General features: G+C 40.2%; 1 pseudogene; it reads left to right on the forward strand.

The window, feature by feature from the left end:
- Positions 1-11,250, forward strand: part of LOC129075523 (N-acetylneuraminate lyase-like) — a 55,904-nt pseudogene extending 44,654 nt beyond the window's left edge.
- The last annotated feature ends 1,379 nt before the right edge of the window (positions 11,251-12,629 follow it).

Here is a 12,629-nt window from a genome sequence, read left to right on the forward strand (position 1 = left end):
TCAGTATAGTAGCCCTGACTTAGGGACACAGGTCAAACCTCAGTCGCAGTCTTGCTCACTTCCACTTCCAGGCATACACCCTTGCTGTGAATCATCCTCCCCTTGACTTCAGTATCCTCATTTATAAAATGAAGGGGTTAGGGTAGAAAACCATCTCTAAAGGCCTTTTCAGCTCTGATGCTCTCAGTTCTTACAATTTTGTATCTAGAAGTATAAACATTTAGAAACATCATGCTCTTGGAGAATTTTAAAGAAGGGACAGAGACTAAAACAGGGTTGAGGGGGTGCCTCAGTAATGGGGTTAGTGGAGGTAAGGATAAGGTTAGCCCTAGCAATAAAAAGTGATAGAGTTATGAGACTCCCATTGGAACTTCTAACTGGAGAGTAAAAAAAGGGGGTGTGTGAGAATTAACTACTTAACCACAGTTTTAGTGAAGACAAGAGATAATTGCTGGCGGTGGGATATTTACGTCTCTCACTCAACGACAAGGAAGACCCCTGACAACTCAGAGTCATGGACCAATTCTGCCCTACTGAACACTCACTAACTGGGATCATAGACTAGTGAGCTCTGGCCAAGGCCAAGGATTTCTTACAGAAAAAAACACTCCATGCACCAAGGCCAATTTGAATGCGAGTTTACCCACTGAAGTTCTTGGCATGAAGCAAGAAACAGATTTGTTTGCGCAGAGCAGTATTTCTATTTGCAATCATACTACTGTGTGCTGTGATCCTATTAATTCTCACAAGCAAAGCAGCTCAGTGGGGCTGGCTGTCTTCCTCCATGTGCACACATGCAACCTCCATGGGACACTCAAAATGGTAAGATGGGGGCAGTAGGTAACAGTCCTCTACTTTCTGATGCAGGAAGAGTTCCGGGATACGAAACTGTCTTCTGCTGAAGGCAAAAACATGGACCCAAATACTCCTCAAAAATGCACTACCTCCTTTAAGGATGAGGGAAGGCATCAGATCTGCTCTCCTCCAAGGGTAGAGCAGAAAAAAAAACAGTTCATCCCTTAATGGGAAGCAATCTGGTACAGTAGACAAAAGCATGAACTCTGGAGCCAGAATGCCTGGGTTTTCCTCCCCAACTCTGCCACTTATTAGCTGTGTGACCTTGAGCAAATGATTGAATGTCTCCACACATCAGTTTCCTCATATGTAAAGTTGAGGTAGTTATAGAGCTTAGCTCATAGAATTGTTGTGAAAATGGAATGAGTTAATATTTTTAAAGCAGTTATAACAGCACCAGGCAGAGTAAGTGCTTTTTAAATGTTTATTAAGTAAAATAAATAATCTTTATATGTTTGGCACCAACTAAAGTATCTGAAGGTCAATAGTCATTTAACTGCTTTTTTCCATTATTAAAAATCTTCAGCCTGCTTGCAAAGCACAAGTACTAATTCTCAAAATCAGTAGAAAGGGTTCTAGATAGCAAGTTTGAATCCATGACTTCCTTAGATTGACTTTTTGTGACCCTTCAAATTTCACATGTTGAAATCCTAACCCCCAATGTGATGGTGGTAGGTGGGACCTCTGGAAGGTGATTAAGTCATGAGGGTGGAGTCCTCATGAATGGCATCAATATCCTTACAAAAGAAAGTCCAGAGAGTTCTCTCTCCCCTTCTGCCATATGAGGCACAATGAGAAGACAGCTGTCTATGAACCAGGAAGCAGGCCCTCACCAGACACTGAATCTGCCAGAGCCTCAATCTTGGACTTCCCAGCATACAGAACTATAAGGAATACATTTGTTTCTTGTAAGCTACCCAGTCTATGACTTTTTTTTTTGTTATAGTAGCCCAAACACACTAAGAGAATGACCAAACTCAGGAAATGTGCTATCTTAATTATAAATCCAGAAAGATGCAACTAACATAAGGCACTTGCGTTAAATAGAGTAGGGTAACTCATAAAACAGACTCAAATATGTGATAGGTTCCAATATAATAGAACTTTCACTTCTTACTCATGAGTCTAAATGGGTGTTCCTGTTATGCAGACAGCTCTCTTCTAATCAGTGACTCAGAGACCCGGGCTCCTTCTAACTTTAACACATGGCTCCCCAGATCACTATGCTCCTCTGCATCTGCTCAGTAAAAAGGGAAAAAGGGTTGAAGAAAATGTTCATGATTTGCCTGGAAGTCATACAGATTTCTTTATTCATAAGCAATTGGTGAGAACTAGTCTCATGACCCCATCAAACTACAGGGGCAGTGGGCAAAAATAGGTTTACAGTTGTAATGCAAATAAATAATTCAATAACTAATAAATAATAATACAAGAATAAACTCTGTGTTTTGTGTAGTCACAACTATAAACTTTCTTTTCCCCACCCCTGTATAATCAATACTGAGATACGTAGTCCCTAGTTTTGTACATGTATTGTATGTATGGGTTTATGTACATATGGTATGGGTATGTTTATATGTATCAGTACAATGCATGTTTGTATTGGCAGATGCGTATTTGTGTTTGTATGGATATGAATCTGTATATATGTATGTGTAAATGTGTGTGCATGTGTATATGTGTTACTTTATGTATGTGTTTGTGCATGTGTGTATGCATGTTAATGTGTTTTTATATATTTGTGTTTGTATAACATGTATATATTTATACATACAAATATGTATATATTTTCATGTGTACTCATGTATGTGTTTATGTGTCTGTATATGCATGTGTGTTATACATGCACAAACATAAACATCTGAAATAAGTTTCATGAAATAATATTTCTAACATTCACTGCACTCACATTTTTTATTTAATCCTATTTTATTAGTGAAATATTCAGGTCATCACTGTCTATATGATTTTTCTCATCTATTGCTGGATTAAAGCCATAGTGTGAAAAATACAGGTAGAAGGCAATAGTAATATAAATAATAAAAATAGCAAATATTTGTTAAGCACAAGCTGAGTTCCAAGTACTTTACATACACTATTTCATTTAATACTCATAACAATCCCATGAGGTAGGCACTATTTTGAGTTCCATTTTACAGATGAGAAAACAGAGATGTGTAGGAGTTTATTAACATCTTACATGCCAGTGCCAGAATTAACAAGTTAATTGTGTTTACTAAGCAAGCCAGAATTTGAAGCTAGACAGTGTGGCTCCAATGCCCTAGCTTATAACCAACAGTCCATACTACTCTGCTGCCTATTAGTAAAAGGACCTCTCTAATCCACTTGTCCATGGTTCCTATTGAAAGTAGATCCCTCTCCCACACCAGCTTATTCCATTTTCCCAGCTCCAGGGCCTACTGCAGGAGCCAGGGCTGGCAGCCTCCCTAACTCTGGCTACAATTACTCAAGTGACTCTGGCATTGCTGACTGAGCCGATGGTCACAGATGTAGTAGAATCAGATGCAGCTGTAAGATGTAGTCATTATTCTCTGGCAAGTTTCATTACCATGATTTTTCCTGTAATAATGTGCCTATGTCTTTGGGTCCCAATCAATCACATGAACAGGGTGAAGGGCCCCAGCAAATCAAGTGACTGACCCTCTCTGGCATGTCTGATTGCACCATGGGCATAAATCCATGTCCAGCATCATCAGTTTGCATCTTGTTTTGACATTCACTACATGAAGACAATAATAACTGCAATTTTACCAAGCCCTCCTTGCTGATTTCCTTTAGTTTTTTTACTTGGAAATGAGGCTTATCTTTAGTTTTTATACTTGGCAACTGGACTTTTCTCTGTGTCTTTTTGTACTTGTCTTTCCACCCCCCAACAATTGCTCTGCTTTCCATCACCCTGTCTAGATCATAAGCAATTCAAGTTCCAATCCACCCATCTCATTTCCTGGGTGTTCCTCTGCTAGTTGAAGCAAGTGTTTGGCAATGTACAAAACATCCAGTGCAGCTGTGCCTCGCTCAGTTGTGTACTGAACTCCTACCCTGTGCCTGACACTGTGCTGGGAACTGCAGATACAGAGACCCAAAAAGATATAGCCCTTGACATTAAATAGCTCAGTGTAATTGGTACTCTGGAATATATTAGCAGTTCAGTCTCATTTGGCTTGAACTTGATGAGTCCTTTGCCCCTCATGGGGAGAAAAGGAAAATGCCCGCTCTTGGCTTAATAATGACCCACTAATACAAATTCCTTCTCTCTCAAGGCCCTGCCCTTCAAAAAGCCCCATTCTTCTGCTTATCTAGGTTGGATGGGGTGGAAGGTGAAGATCTCAAGGGGAAGACTTAGCTACCTCTTAGCAAGTATTGCAATGGTGTGTTTGGTAGCTCTTTGGTTGATCCCATGAGACTGTGAGGAACAGCTGAAGTGTAGCTGTGGAGAATGAGGATTGCAGAATCAGACTCCCTGGATTTAACTCATAGACCCAGCACTCACTGTTTGTGTGTCTTCAAGCAACTTGTGGATTATCTCTGTACTTCAGTTTTCTTTTCTGTAAAATGAGAAAGATAATTGTACCTGCTTCATGGAGTTGTATTTAAATGCATCGATCCATGTGAAAATACTTAGAAACATGCTTGGCACATAGTAAGTGATGAATAACTGTAAGCTTTCATTATTATTCATTTATCTAACACCCATTGCCCCTAGTTTTGAGCTTCAATCTAATTTCCAGGACTACTTGAAAAGTCCCATCATGTATCCTATAACATTTGCCTTATCTCATTTTATCCAGTGTGGCTGGAGCAGAATTAGAAAGGAGAGTGACAGGACATGAAGCTTAAGAGATCAGGAGAGCCTAGACCATGCAGGGGTTCATGGTAGGTGATAAGAAATATGGATTTTTTTATGAATATAACCAAAAATGGTTAAAAACTTCTGAACAGGAGAGTGAAATGATGTGATTAACATTAACAAAGGCTCATTTGGGTTTCTACTGGAAAAAGAATGGATGCTATGGGGAAAGACTGATCACTTAGGTTGACCAAAGAGATTAGTTAGGAGGCTATGGCTATGGTCCAAGTGATGGTTTATCAGTATAGAATATTAAATACATAATCACATTCTGGATATTTTTGAATGTGGAGGCAACTGGATTTGCTGGTGAATGCTATATATATAATATACAATATATTTATTATATATTCTTCTGCCAGTGCCAGAATTAGCAAGTTAATTGTGGTTCACTAAGCAGGCCAGAATTTTATATATATATATATATATATATATATATATATATATATATATATATATATATATATATATTTATATAATTATTACAAATTATTATATTTATTATTATATTATTTATAGATTTGTCATTATATATAATATTGTGAAGGCACTTAGAAACATGCCATATCTATATCTATATCTATATATATCTCATATGATCTCACCCAAGTGGAATCTAATCAACAAAACAAACAAGCAAGGAAAATATAACCAGCAACATTGAAAGAAAAAAGAAACCAACAGTAATGAGGGGGCAGGAGGGAGGGGGTAACAGGGAAAAGAAGGGGAAGGGTCAAATCAAAGAACATGTATAAAGGACCCATGGACAAAGCCAAAGTGGGGAAGGATTGAGGGAGGGAGGTGGGCATGGGTGGGGCAGGGGAAAGCGGTGGCGGGAAAATGGAGACACACATATTTGAATGAATGAATGAATAAATTTAATTTTAAAAAAAAGAATTCAGACAAGAGGTCCTGAAAAAAACCAGCTTGTTCATGTAGGGGTATGGTCATGTTCTATAATGAAGACAGCTCTGATGATGATGGTAATGGATATGGTTTGTAGATAGTGAGGTAATGATATGACGGTAGCTGGTGGGAAAAGGTTACCACTAATGTAAGAAGATGAAGACTGTAAAGAATACAATGAACACCCCTATCCCTGACCAACCTTCAGTGACCAAGCTGGTGAGTCTTCTTACAGTGTACAAAAGATAAAATTATCAGAAAATGCTTGTTTTTAAAGCTCTTTACACCTTCCTAGCATGTGTGCTATCATACTGCTGCCAGTTCAAGGATTATAATTCTTAGGTATTGCCTTTAGTTATGAAATATTCATTCATCAGTGAAGGTTTAATCTCAGCTGTGAGCCAACACTAGAAGTAGTATAGAGCGTCCAGCAGAAGTAACACTTGCTTGAGTGTGGTTGGTAGGGTAATAATATGGGTGCAAAAGTTTATAGTTTTAATTTGAACATTTCCCCTAAATGTCATATGATGCAGTTGAGTGTGATATTGTTATGTTACAGAATCATGTGCTTATGATTTTGTAATAAAATATTTGATAATAAAAAGGGAGACATTATTTTTGCTGGACCCTGTAGAACATGCTTTACACTTGCAAAATCACATGCAACCACGGTCCCAAGATTAAAGATGAAGATCCAAGGATGGCTGTGCATTTGAGAGCTCTGGGCAAAGCTAATTATGGCCTAGTTTCACCTGGCCAGAAAGTGATATTTTACTTTACTAAGTGATGTTCTTACTTTACTAAGAATTCCAAATTCTTAGGACATAGGAAAAGAAGAAAAACAAAGAGCTCCAAAATAACTCTTTGGGTACCTTGAAATCAGTGTTTTATCAGAAGGTGTTTAGTGGATTTGAGATTGGTGAATGAAGTGTGCTGGAGGGATCTGGGGCAACTCCCTTTGGAGGAGCCATGCTCAAGTCCACCAGCACACTCCATTCACCAAGGTACCAGCAATCATCAGTAGAAGGTTAAGGAAAAGTGGAGGGAAAACTTGCAGCAGTGCAAAGATGTTCTTTTTAAAGTATGTAAAGGTATTGTATAATACTCACTTTAGTGTTGGCTCCAAGCTAAGATTAAAACTTCACTAATGAATGAAACTCTTTCTTAGCATTCTACTGATTCTTGCTCCATTGTCAAAAGTCTGTATTTCAATCATCTACTGAAGGACATTTAGGTTGCTTCCAACACTTGGCTATTGTAAATTGTGCTCCGATGAATATTGGGGTGCATAGGTTCTTTTGTATTGGTGTTTTGGTGTTCTTAGGGTATAGTCCCAGCAGGGGAAATAAGCCAGGTGGTGAAAGACAAATACCATATGATCTCACCTATAAGTGGAACCTAACCAACAATACAAAGATGCAAGGAAAATAAGACCAGCAACACTGAAAGGAAAAGAAATCAACAGAGACAAGAGGGAAGGAGGGAGGCGGGGCAGGGACAAGGAAGGGAAGGGGAAAGTCAAGGAACATATAGCAAGGACTCATGGACAAAACCAAAGGGGAAGAGCTGAGGGAGGGAAGGAGGGAGGGGGCAAGGGAAAGTGGTGTGGGGTAGGCAGAGACAAATGTATTTGAAAAAATAAATTAAAATAAAAATTTTTTTAAAAAGTCTGTATTTCAGGATACAGCTGGAGAAGATGGAAGGATGCATTGATCTTTGAAAGTAAGGCATCTATTCCTAACAAAACTACTCTCACCAATATTTATGGAAAACTGAATATGTGCTAATCACATATAAAGTTAAGTATCAGGCTATCTCACCCTGACGCAACACCCACATTCTTCCCACTATACACTGCTTCAGTATCTGCTATGTTACTTTCTCTTCTCTATAGCAGCTTTGTACATTTAGATAAAGTGAGATAATTTATTTTAAAAAAAAAACTAAAGAAAATGCTATCTTGAGGAAATATACCAATGTATTGGATCTTGCTTAAATCAGGTGCTGGTCTCAGAGCACTGTGTACCAGTCAGGGAATCACTATGTTATGCTCTAGATCTTCAGATTAATGAGACAGTTCACAAACTGTAACTGGTACTGACACAGGTAACATGAATGGTATGGGAAGTAGCAGACATGGAGATACATTACCCAGATCCTGTTTCAAGGAAGGACCTGTTACACACCTGCAGGGGGTATGGTCACACACAGTTACCTGCTGTCTGCTCCTTTTGGGTCTGCCTCAGATGCAGAGAGTACCTTGCCTGAGGTAATGCATGCAGAGAGGAAAGTAACTTGAGGTTGAGGCTGCCAAAATCTAGTGACTGAGCAAAGTGGGAGAGGGGAGATGAGTAAAGAGGCCTGGTCGTTTCCATCTGCCACAGGGCAGCTGTGAAAGGCAACTTTTGCTCCAGGGCTCCTCGCTAGGTTGGCCAAGGCATTGTCAGACCTGTACTACAGTTGGATTCCTTCCTCTACTCAATCATGCTTCCTTTCACAGGTTGTTGGTCCCAAAAATAATCCTGTACTCCAAATTCCAACTTAGTGTCTGCTTCCAGAAAACCCAGTATGAAGATATTGGTGTGAGGAGTAATACAAGAAAGCAAGTGATAAGACAGGCCTTTGGTGCTGGATCACTCACTGACAGGCAGGCTGTGAGAGTCCCCTCAGCAGCAATAGGTAGAACACAAGCAGTTCCTGGCCCTAAGTGGTAGTCCAATTGTTAAAACATTCACCAGGATTGGAAGGGTGGTTCCATGAAAAGGAAGGCACTAATCAAGACATATCAGGCTTTTATGAAGGAAATAGTAGACACTTCTGAACCTTGTGAGCCTAGAGAAGTGGTCCACCTGGTAGGAGTAAGTTCATCCCACTGCCAGAGATAATTCAAAAGTCTCCATACAAAGGGCAACAGGGACTCCCCTTAGTATCTTCCTCCCACAACCTCTTCAACCTCTTCTCACCACTAGGCCCATGACTAGGGTTAAGTTGCAGCATTAGCTGGGAAGGTGTTATACCTGATGAGGGAGGAAAGGGCCTATATCCCCATAGAAGATACAAGAACTAGCCAGTGTGTACCACAGGGGCTAAGAAAGTAACACATGAGACTAGATTGTGAAGGTGCTTCATAAAGGGGAGATGGATCATAAAATTGGATATGGAGTCTACTTACCTGTGAGTATTCTCTAGATATACAGGGTTTAACACCCTTAATATGACTTCAGGAAAAGATATGAATCCCTAATAGGATAGCTTCTAAAAGCATGGAAAAGTTAATGGCCCATGCTGAGCGAAGCTGAAACGTTGGGATTGCCAAGGCAGATGATGGAGGAAAGGATTTAAAAGTTCAGCAAAATATGGGTCCTCCATTGGGGACACACGAGAGACAACCACACATGGATGTTTCTCCCTCTTGCTTGCTCCTTCCCTTCCCCTCTCCCTAAAAATAAATAAATAAAATCTTTTTTAAAAAGTTCAGCAAAATAGGCAATATGGAATGGATCTACTTTGTAACGCTGAGGAGAACCATGAGATGATTATGTTCTGCAGAATGGACCTGGGGACACACCTTGTACCAAGGTCATAAAGAATGCTCTGATGAGAGGGGCACCAGTCTAACTAAAAAGTTCAGTGGTGGATACCCTCTGCAGACTAGGGCTGATAGTAGGAGAGGCAGTCGCAAAACCACAGATTGCTCATAGCAATGTATATGAGAAGACACCAAAACTATAGAGGCCAGTGTTAGAGCTTAAATGCCAGAAGCCATGAGGCCACAATTGTCATAACGGATAGCAAGGTAAGAGTGGCAGTTAAGGGGGTCTGATAGGTAAGTGTTATGGAGGTGGTTCATAGAACATGAGATGTTCTTTCAGGCAAAATAGATGGACAGGGAACAAGTGTATTACTCAATTTGTACCAACAAAAGAAACTAAGTCTGGATGACTGGGACACAAATACAGTCACTCTCATAGAAATTCAGGATTCTTGGCCCAGTTTCTAAACCTGAGCCCATATTCTGGCCAGATGCCATTGATTAAAGAGGCTGGGTACACGGAAGAAAGGTCCCTGAAAAATCAAGGCACACATACACAGTAATGATTCCCTCAGTCCTTTCCCAAACAGACCTATTGCCATTTACTCAGAAAAATGTATACTGGGGAAAGGAATGCCCAGTGGTTCCAAGAACTCCTGGAACATGGGTCTAAGTTGATACTAATATCTAGAGATCTCAAGTGCTATTATCATCTTCACTGTTAGAGTGAAGGCAAAGAAGGGCTAGGTAATAAATGGAGTCCTGCCCAAGGTTCAGCTTACAGTGGATCCTCTGGAACTATGGACACAATTGATATTCCTCCCTGCTCCCTGCCCAAATGTATAATTAATATTGACATATTTTGAAGTTGAAGAAATGGCCACATTGGGTCCTTGAACTATGGAGCAAAAGCTATCACAGTGAGTAAACGCAAATGGAAGCATATGATAAATTGCCCCTTGACCAAAATAGCAAATCAAAAACAATATTGCATCACAGGAGGGAAAGGGAAATGATAGAAATTAGTGCCACTCTTAAAATATGAAGGATGCTGGTATGAAATCTGAAGGATGCTGGTATGATGGTCCTCATCATATCTTAATTTAATTCACCAGGTTGACCCTGCATAAACCCAATAGTTCTTGTAGGATGACTGTAAACTATATCAAGCTCAACCAAATAGTAGCCCTTAATTGTAACCAATTTGCCAAATGTGGGTTTTTGTTACAATATATTCATATGGCCACAATACATGGTTTGTAGACATTGATTTGACAAATGCATTCTGTTCCAAGCACAAAGGAGGATCACAAAGAGCTAACATTCACATAGAAATGAACAACAATGTGTGTTTATAGTTTTGATTCAAGGCTAGTTAATGCTCCTGCCCTTTGACATAATATAGTACACAAAGCAGTCTGGGCCATTTGGAAACCATGCAGAATATCACTTTGAACCACTGTATCAAAGACATGTTAATCGAGACAGATGAGGACGAGGCACCAAATATGTTAGAGGTCTTGGTTGGACATAAATGCTCCATGTGGTAAGAGATAAATTCTATGAAGAGTCAGAACCTTATTTGCTTTTTAAAATGTTTAGGAGTTCAATGGTCAAAAGTGTGCTAGAACATCCCCTTCTACCTGAAAGGCAAATTATCGTATCTTGCATCTCCTACCATAAAAAGGAAACAAAACATCTGATGGGCCCCTTTAGGTTCTGAGGCACCTTACTTATACCACGCCTATGAATATAACTCCAGCTTATACACTAGGTAAAATGGAGTTCTGTTAGCTTTGAGTGGGGCTTAAAGTAGGAATGGGCTTTGCCATCAGGTCCAGGCTTTAGTGCAAGCAACGCTGATTCTTGGACCATGTGGACCAGCAGACCCTATGGTGCTGGAGGCATCAATAGTGAACAACAATGCCACCTGCAGATTTTGGCAAGATCCAGTGGAAGAGCCACAAAACAAGTTGCTGGTATCCTAGAGCAAGACCATGACAATAGCAGTGGAGACCTGAAAACCTTAAAAAAAGCAACTCACAGTGTGCTACAGGGTCCTAGTCCAGACAGAATGCCTGACCATTAGACACCAAGAGTCCATAATTTCACCTATGGTCTGGGTTCTATCAGATGCACCAAGTCATAAGATTAGGTGGGCCCATTAATAATTCATCATAAGATGGAAGTAATTCATCTTGAATTACACATGAATAGGGCCAGAGGGCACAAGCAAGATGTGTAAGCAGGTAGCCCAGATCCTCATGACACTCACTAGTCTTTCCCCTAGAGCCCTCTATTAGCTGACATTTATAGCCATATGAAGGAGCCCATACCACTAGTTGACAAAGGAGTAAAAAGCCTGAACTTGGCTTATGGCTTCATAGGCATTCACATGTGGGTGCTAGCCAAAAACGGATAGCACCTGCAGTACAGCCTCCCTCAATGATGGTCTTGAAAGATAGTGACAAGGAAAAGTATTCTTATGGACAAAGTTTTGGATGATGTACTGGTCATTTACTTTCTATGGAAAGAGAAGTTGTGAATGGTCTGGCCAGCTGGTTAGCGGCTTAGAAGAAGAAAGACAGGAATATAGAGGGCAAAGAGCTCAGTGGTAGGGGGCATGTGGATGGGCATGTACAAGTGAGGACAGTGTAAAGACACTTGTATCACATGTTAACATCAACCAGAAAGCATCTACCATGGAAGAGGCCCTGAAAAACCAAGTTGACATAATGACTTGGCAGGTCGTCCTTAGTCAACGATCATTATCAGGCATCCCAAAACTGGCATGATGGATGCATAAACAAACTGGCTATGGTAGGAGAAATGAAGGCTACATGTGGGCCAAATAGCATGGGCTCCCACTTAAGAAGACTAATCCAATTATTGCTGCCTCTCAATATCCAACAAAGACCAAAACTGAGCGCCCAATATGGCACTATTCCTTAAAGAGTCCTACCAGCCAACTGGTAGCAGGCTTGCCAGATTGAACCCTCCCTACTTGTAAAGATGAGTGGCTTATTCTCATAGGAACAGTATGAGTGAGTTCACTTTTTCTCTCTACAAGGCTACAGCCAGCAATAGTCTCTGAGGGCTTAGGGAATATTTGATTCATCATCATGGGGACCCACATAACATTGTATCAGACAAGCATACCCGCTTTACAGCACAAAATATGTGGGAGTAGGACCATGACCATGGGATCTACTGATCTTATAACAACCAGAACAACCTGGTATGATAAAGCATTGGAATGGCATGCTGCAGGCATAAGCAAAAGCACCAGACAACAGGCAGTATTTGATAAGGATAGGGAACCACCTTCAAGATGCAATCTATGTATTGAATCAGATACTTCCTTTTGCTGGTGTGACCCCAATAGAAAACATATATAGGCCTGGGAATCAAGAAATGGAAGCAAAAGTAACCACACTTGTTATGGGCTGAATTGTGTCTTCTCGCGCA

Source organism: Pteronotus mesoamericanus, unplaced genomic scaffold (genome assembly GCF_021234165.1).
Source record: "Pteronotus mesoamericanus isolate MK-2021 breed Mesoamerican mustached bat unplaced genomic scaffold, CSHL_Meso_final contig_55, whole genome shotgun sequence".
In the NCBI taxonomy this organism is placed as follows: domain Eukaryota; kingdom Metazoa; phylum Chordata; class Mammalia; order Chiroptera; family Mormoopidae; genus Pteronotus; species Pteronotus mesoamericanus.